The sequence below is a fragment of the Branchiostoma floridae genome, chromosome 5 (assembly GCF_000003815.2).
Source record: "Branchiostoma floridae strain S238N-H82 chromosome 5, Bfl_VNyyK, whole genome shotgun sequence".
NCBI classification, from domain to species: Eukaryota; Metazoa; Chordata; class Leptocardii; order Amphioxiformes; family Branchiostomatidae; genus Branchiostoma; species Branchiostoma floridae.
Genome location: NC_049983.1, coordinates 20,093,016 through 20,101,447, shown reverse-complemented (window position 1 = coordinate 20,101,447; position 8,432 = coordinate 20,093,016). Strand labels below are relative to the sequence as shown.

Here is an 8,432-nt window from a genome sequence, read left to right as displayed (position 1 = left end):
TAGCACACAGTTTTTCCTGCAAGTTCTACGGCTGTCTGCGTGCTCCAAAATCACTTCGATTCCCTACGAGTTCATACGGAGGCGGTCCTTACCACTTACGGAACCCAAAATATTGCATACGTTTTGGCACGTAGACAGCACGTATTTGCACGTACGGCGGGTTGTGCCCTTAGCTGTACGTCACAAGCCACCAAGCATATCCAGGTCAAAAGATAATACAAAAACGGAATTACTACGGAGGATGATACTCAGGCCACCAGAAACGACGGAGATGATTCGATTTGAAAATTTGACAGGAGAAAGAAGAAACATTACGAAGACAATATATATGTCACCATACTACGTATGGCTGAAATATAAAAAGCGGGTTGTGCCCTTAGCTTTACACAACTAATAACATCCTATATGTATTATACATGCTAAAATTATGACGATCCAGTTGAATTATACACACTTGATGTTATTGTGTGCCTCACCAGTGGGATCATCAGTTGATCACCACCCGTCATTGGAAATTTCAGCCCATTAAGATCAATATTCCCTCGGGGTGGGGGGCCAGCAGTGCTTGGTACACCACCTCCCACTGGTGAGTTACAGAATGGCTATGTTGCAGCCTTTTTTGACCTGGATGTACTTGTTCCAGATCCATGCAGAACCCGTTTCAGCCGCTTCTACTGCAGCTCTTGTGACAGACTTGATTTCCTTCCTTTTGCACCCTAGCACTCTCAGCCATTTTTGAAAGGATGTTGCAGCAAAACTCCGGCAGCTGACCTCAAATGGGTAGCATGAAGCTTTTAACCCTCTGTCTTTACATACTTCACACAACTCTGCATACTTGGTCAGCTTCCTCTCATGGGCAGCATCTACATTGTCCTCCCAAGGTACAGTCAATTCTCCAATCACCACTTCTTTGGCACTTTCCGACCATATTGTAATGTCAGGACGGAGCAAAGTCACTGCCATTTCTTCTGGGAAGCTCCCTTCACCCTCTAGGTCCACTCTGACTTGCCAGTCATTTGCAGATGAGAGGATACATGGCTTTAGGCTGGTGTCATTATTCCACGGCGGAGCGCCTTCCTTGATGAATGGTACAAAGCAATCTATGTGGAAAGGGACATCCTCAGCATTGGTGCATTCAACTCTCCTTTTCACAGCCTACATGCTAGAATTATGACGATCCATATTATTAACTTAACTAGATGACTTATTATTCTCGAATTCTTGAACAAAATTTATTCTTGAAATTCAAGAAAAAGCTGCTACTAGGAGACTCAAACACAATCATGACTTTCTCCCAAATAGCTGGGGGGGGGGGGGGTATTGACCGTGTTTTCAAATCAAGGGTTGAGCTTACAGGGTCATGAAGATTGTAGAGAAGGGATAGTCATAGTTGGCTGTAGTTAGGGCAATACAGTGAATAATGGGTAACGCTTTCAAATCGGGAGCCACAGCTGCAAGAGGGACAATCGACTAAATTACGTGTGGATAAGCTAAAGTTTAAACTACGAGTCCCGATACGGAGGCGTGTGAGTAAAGCGCAGGCGTACCTGGGCGTGACTAAATGTGTGTTAAGCGAAGGGCTAATGTTACTAAGTAATTTTTGAATGACGAAGGATTAAGCGACCATACAGCTATATAAAGACCATTCCAGTGATGTGACCTTTGATAACGAGTTGTGGTACAAGTCGGTGACTGTAAATTATGTTTGTTACGAAGGTCGTAATGAGTAGAGGCAGAGACTTCAGGAGTGATCAGCTCCTGAAGATGCTGACGAGTGTGACCATAAAAATTTTGTCAGTTAACAAACAAGTTGGCCTACAGTGGATCTTTCCGGATACATCCAGACTGAAGAGGATGTAATAAGTTTTGGGACATCAGGTGGTTGTACACGTGTTTAAGGGACTTGACGATATTTATCGGGGGGGGGGAGGGCTGGTGCATAAGGGGGGAGGGCCATTGAAAAATCTTTTTGGCCTGGGGGGAGGGCCATCGAAAAATTTTTTGAGCCGGGGCGAGGGCAATTGAAAAAAATTGCCTCAGTGGCCTTAATAAATACAAGGAAAATGTGCCCCTGAAATGCAGGAAATGAAGTTTCAGATGGTCAAGAGTTCGATTTTTCTCTGGACGTCCCATGCGATGGCTTGCGCCTCCGGCGCCCAGGACGCTCCGGCGCTCGTCATTACATTTAGCACAGTCTACCAGCGAAGTTTATCCCTCAAAATGCAGAAAATCGTGTTTCAGAGGGTCCAAATTTCAACATTTCTCCAGACCTACCTTGCGACGGCTGGTGCCTTGGGAACTAGAAATCGTGAAAATACGTTGGGGGCGTCGTCGCCCTCAATAATAAGCTAAAACAATGTGAAGTACTACTAGAAAGGCTATTAAACTTAGCTTAGTCTGCCAGCAAATTTTGCCCATCAAAATTTAGGAAAGATCGTTTTCGATAGTCAAGACTTCAAAATTTTCCCCGGGGAGCATGCCCCCGGACCCCCAAGGATTAAGTCAATATAGTCCCCCCCCCCCAACATACGAATTTTGCTGCAGCCGCCTCTCGTGTGATTCCATGCTCGCGCGAAGTTTACGAAGACTATAGAAACTAAAATTGGCATCAATATCGATCCTGCGTGCATCGTCTTTTTGTAAACGGAATGGCTCACGGACGGCAACGGGATATTATAAAAGACATTACGATGTTTACTTTCGTGACAGCGGGCTCTCTGCTGCATGCCACGTGACGTAATCTTGATGGCGCGAAAATTTTTCGGCAAGTTTGTAGGCTGGCCAAAATAACTCCCGTTTTGGAATGATCAAAGCAGTCTTGAAGCGGTTAGTAACGATATCGCTAAAATGTACTCAAGTCTCGTCCAACTACAAAATTAATTTATTTTCTTTTGTGTAAATATCGTGCATGTGTAGTGGAAAAGATCGCCGCGGCAATGCCCCTCCCACACCCGCTTTTCTCTGCGTTGATATGGACGCATAAAATCCACGTTTACTTAACAATTTTTTTTCCTCACAGAATGCAGGAAATTGCGTTTTAGAGGGTCAAAAATCTCCAAATTTTCCGGGGAGCAATCCCCGGACCCCCTACACCGGTCGGGCCTTCGGCGCTCCGATCCCAGGACGGCCTTATACTTAGTTATAGCCGTCGGTCTGGCGGAAAGTTCAAGCGCTCAGTTTCGAGATCTTGTGTAACGTTCCCAGTAAGACTTTTTTCACGTAGATTGGAGAAGTGATATCAGACAAGGTAAGTCTTATAACCGCTGCAGTGCGAGTATAACAACGTCAAGTGCTACATGTTTGTATACATGTCATCAAAATGAAAAGTCGGCTGTTTTAAAACTTTGGGAGAGATATGCCCCAGCACTAGGCAGCAGGACTCCAACGTGCGTAATTTGTTGACGCGCGGGTATTGACACCCCGATCGTGGGCCCGTTCAAACAACACTACCGCTATCATTATTGCTAACGTTATATTATTTAATGATACACAGTGTGTGTAATGGAAAAAGTAAGTAAAAATTTCGGGGGGAGGGCCATTGAAAAATTTTTGGGGGCGGGGGGAGGGCCATAGAACAATGTTTGAGGGCGGTGGGAGGGCCATAGAAAATTTTTTTACCAGAACCATTTTGGACTAGCCCTTCTCCCCCCCCCCCCCCGGTAAATATCGTCAAGTCCTTAAATACAATTTTTTCAAGGATTTTGGACAGAGTAGGGATACAAGTCAGTAGTTCCTCAGGGTCCCCCTTTTTGAAAATTGGTACCACATTTGCTCTTTTCCGGGATTCAGGGAAGACTCCGTGGTTTAGGGACAAATCAAAAACATATGCACTTTGGTCAGAGATGTAGGGACATATGGATCTAGATTATCATAGCCACATGTTGTTGATACTTCTTGATCCACTAACACTGGGAAGAACCCCTACTCTTTTGTGTGGCAGGTTCTTTTACGGCTGTCCTCACACACGGGACCCCCGTTTAATGTCCCATCCGAGGGACTTCCCAAACTAGCTAATTAAGTACTCATTTTTATATGAGTGAAGTGAGCAAAGTCATGTAATGTTTACCTTCCCCAAGGGCACAAGATCAGCGACGGATTAGAAGCCGAAACCACTTAGGTCTGAGCCGAACACTATGCATACTTACTCCATACGATATCACTCTACTAACTATCCCTTTACCCCCTCCCCCACCGTTACCTCTGCTTTGAGATAATTATGCCTATGGCACAGCAATTTGATCTGGTTCTGCTCTGTACCGTATTGCAAGTTAGTGAGAGAAAAAATAGCACCACGGTTTTCATACACAATGCTCGTACTAACAGAAATGTTCGAGGTGTTCTTATTCATTATGTTCGGGGTATTTGTAGAATATTTTGCACGTTTCAAAGCATTACAGTGTTGCTGGTATTATCATGCAAATTAGGAACTAACTAATGATTGATAGCTATTCATTTATATAGACTCGTATATGTATGTATATATGTTAGCTGCATACTGTGAGTATTACCTTCCTATCGTTTAGAAGACAGGAGATAAAAGATATCTTAGGAAATACTTAATCCTTAATCATGCAAATTAGGTCAATCCATTGGGGGTAAAGTTTAGCTGTTGATAAGTACCTGCCTTATAAGTTCGGAATTCCTATATTTCACCGTTATGGATTCTCCCCACAAAATGTATCGTTTTCTAATTAATTATGCAAGTTATTCAGAGTAATTGCTACTTCGTCGTACTCATCTCTAATCAACCCACACGAGGGTCCAGAAATTCTTAAGTTCTGTTCATTTGTTATTGACTTTAATAAATCATGTGAAAATGTGTTCAAACATGACAGAAAAAGAAGAGGAATACACCCTCAAAGATAATATATTTCCTGTCGGGAAATATGAGATATGATTGACACTCCACCATGCACCACTACACAACCTCAACCTCCAATAACGTACACCTCGGGCACGTTAAAGAAACTACAACATGTACACTTTCTCGACGTGAATGAATCTGTTATTCTGTCCTGATATGCAGCTTGTACTCTTCAGTTCAAACGTTGGGTGTAACGCCGCCATTAGGCGGTTTGCTGGGTAAGCAACATAAACAAACAACCTGTTCGCCCGGAAACCGGCCAGCAAGATCGGTGCAGACAAGCCATGCTGTACCGTTAGCCCCCACCGGTCAGAAGGACGCGGTAAATTCGAAAAGCTAAATATAGAGCTACAAGACTTTGCTGAGGCCAAAGCAACAACATGATTAGGGTGTTGGGAGGAGGTCAGGAAAGACACAGAAATGCGGGATAATGGATACAACATCTTGCCATTCAAGATAGTACCGAGTCACCTCAGTCTGTGTCCTCTGTCGTAGGAGAGTCTACCCAAACCCGGCAGGGTTCCCGTACACTGGGCCACGAGTGGGTTTGAACTTGGAGGACGAACGCGTGGAGAAGGACACAGTTTTCTAGCCTATGATGAAATTGACAAGGCATGGTACCTCAACAAAACAATTTTTTTATTTTTGTTTTCAAGAGGTGCCACAAATGATCTTGAGTGTTTTTTTTTTGGGGGGGGGGGGGGGGGGGGTTGTCCTTTAGTTTTCTTCCAAATCAAGCAAAAATTGATGAGCCCACTGATATCATCCATAGACCTCGTGTGCCCTAATCTTCCTTGGCGGGCCAGCATCACTCCCAGCACAGTAGAGGTATGCGTAGTACCGGGGTATGCATTTGCAGTTCCAGCTTTAATACCAGGCTAAACAATAGTAGGTGAAGTGAATTTGTAACTCAAACTTTTTTATGATAAGTTATCATTGGTGATAAACATAATGGAGTTACAGTATCAGAACGTAGTTATTGTTTTGAAGTTAAAGATCCATCAGTTGTGTGAAAAATAACAGTGCCCTGCACATGGTGGTTGTTTGTCGTGTTTTGACTTGTCCTGTCCGCCCAGCAACTATAAATCCATGCCTGGAGCCAAATCTGGCACGTGCGAAAACACCATTTTTTACCATCGCCTGTTTTGCAAGCACGGCTGTTTGTTGATCTGGAACAGACCCGAAAACACATTTCTACCATCGCCTGTTTTGCAAGCCCGGCTATTTGTTGATTTGGGACAGACCTCGGGCCTGTGACCTAGAAACCTTTCAAAGGTCAGTGACTCAATGCTTTCCCAAGGGACCTTATGGCCAGTTTTTGCAGAAGACCGAACAGGTTCAAACTGGTTTGATCCCCCCCGACCTATGGCTTCTCCAATCAGGGAGAAGTTTTAAAACATTTGACCAATAGGACAAAACTGCCCCCCTCCTGTCAATCTTCCGAAACTGGGAGGGTCCGGGTATACACTCCGGTCCTTGTCTGTGGACGAGACAGAAGGAGCGGGGCGTCCGAGGCGTTAACATGGGGTTTGGGTCATCTCAGCTGTAACTTTTCTGGACGCTACGACTGTAGTTTGGAGTCTGTTTCCGCTGCAGATACAAGGACATGCATCACTTCTGACAAGGTATGTTGGTTTTTCTCCGATTGAATGGCCTGTTCCTTGCATTTGGTGCAGCGGAAAGTTATATCATTGAAAGAATGTAGTTTTTGATATTCCCTCTCCGGTTAGATCGGTCGGCATTCATTGTGTAGTGTCATTGTCAGATTGTTCTATGGCCGATACCGTGTATATCTCTCCTAGAATCACCAAGGTCTAGACTTCCAGTTGATGCCTTTGTACATGTACTTGTGTCTGGATTGGTGAATAAGTTCTTCGGTGATGCGATTTCAACCCTTACTTAGCTCTAGGCTTCTGTGTGACGAAGCTTCAAGTGTACGGAGAGGTACTGCGATACCGCTCCTTTTCTTGGCCCTCTAGATCTAGCCAAAATCTGTTTATATTTCATAAATACGAGTTTATCTCCTGCAAGTCAGGTTTACCGTAGTGAGAATGCCATGCTATTAAACCCAGTCAGATTTTCGAGCTTCGTCAAATTCTACCGCTAGCAAGAGAGAAAGAAAGTCAAACCGTTGTAGCACTTAAGTTGAGTAGACTTATTGTAGACGCCATCTGTTTTTCTAGACAGGTTTTGCTGGATTCGCGACTAATACGATTAGAAAGCTGTGTTGATTACGGATTTGATGGCCGTTCCGAAATGTAAATATGGAGGGGGAGAGGTTGGATCTTACAAAACCGGAAGTCAAGCAAAAGCAGAATTCAGTTTCTGGGGTCCCAGGGAGGGAGCGAGTCCGTAAACGACCCCGTATGCGCAGATGCCTTGGCGGACATGCATCACTCCTAGCACCGTAGAGGTGCCGGGGAGCCCTCGATGGAAAAGGGAATTTGATACTGAAACTTTTATGATAATTTTAAGATATCAAAAATACTATGCTTAAGTTGCATTGCATGTATCATAATGTAGTCTTTCTTTTGATATCATCAGTTAAGGTCATCGGCTTTGCTCTTGTAAGTTGTAGGTTCTAAATTTTAGTTATTTTATTTTGAGACTTTGTTTTGTTGTTTGATGCGTGATCGATGTGATGGTAATGATTTGTTGTTGTCATTGAATCAGATATTTTGCAGCTCTTTTTTTTCTTTGTACCGGTCTTGTTGTGATTTGATGTCAGTTTAGACGTGTATTTTTGTTCGTTTACACGGATTGTACATTCTTGTTTGACGTGTTTATTTTTTTACTGTAAGCGTGTTGTGTCGGCGGTGTGGTTGTAAGAGGTTACGTAGCAGTTCTCTATGTTACTGCGTTGCTTAGTCTCTTCAGCAGATATTCCGACGACCATGGTCCAATGTGTCAACAAGTGTTATAAATTGTACGCTTGGGTACACTACCACTCAACCGAGCGGTCCAGTTTTAATTTTGTTACCGACCCAACATGCATTAATTAGACTGAAATATCAATGATTGCAGAGATTCTTGAGTTGATCGTTGGCAGTTAATTGCGTTCGGAATTTGTGTTTAGTTAATGTTCCGCCGGGATTTTTTGGCCTTATCTATATGTAATATCCCCTCCTTTTCGACAAGATTCATATGACTCAATGAATATTCCAGTAACGACCAGCTGTTTTTCATAAAAGGCAAACCAATTTGATTCTCGGTGAATGGCAGGAAATGGCTGCAATGTATTTATGCCTATTCTATCTCTGTTCGCGCAGGTAGCATGGCCGCCCGCAGACTTCAGAAGGAATTCACTGCTGCATAAAGGTGAGGTAGACTAACAATTCGTTACAGAGAAAGGGCCCACAGCCTATGGGTCAACGTAAAAGATCATGTCTTATAGTGACAAGATATATGTCCAGAGACAATAGTGTATTTGTTGTTTTCTGTTGATCTGGGTGATATGCAATAATTGTCATTGTAAGCGTTTTTCTTGATGAATCGAAAACAGCATTCTATCAGTCGAACAAAGTCTTCTTCGTTTCACAACCTTCTTTTAATTCTCCTGTAGACGTTT

General features: G+C 43.5%; 1 long non-coding RNA gene across 1 annotated transcript in view; it reads left to right on the top strand.

Annotated features, from left to right (window-relative positions):
* The first annotated feature begins 5,918 nt into the window (after positions 1-5,918).
* The window catches only part of LOC118415107, a 3,589-nt gene continuing 1,075 nt past the window's right edge, over positions 5,919-8,432 (top strand). Inside the window, exons 1-2 of the long non-coding RNA XR_004831071.1 lie at positions 5,919-6,489; positions 8,134-8,182. This is a non-coding gene — a long non-coding RNA (uncharacterized LOC118415107). The remainder of the gene's footprint in view (positions 6,490-8,133; positions 8,183-8,432) is intronic.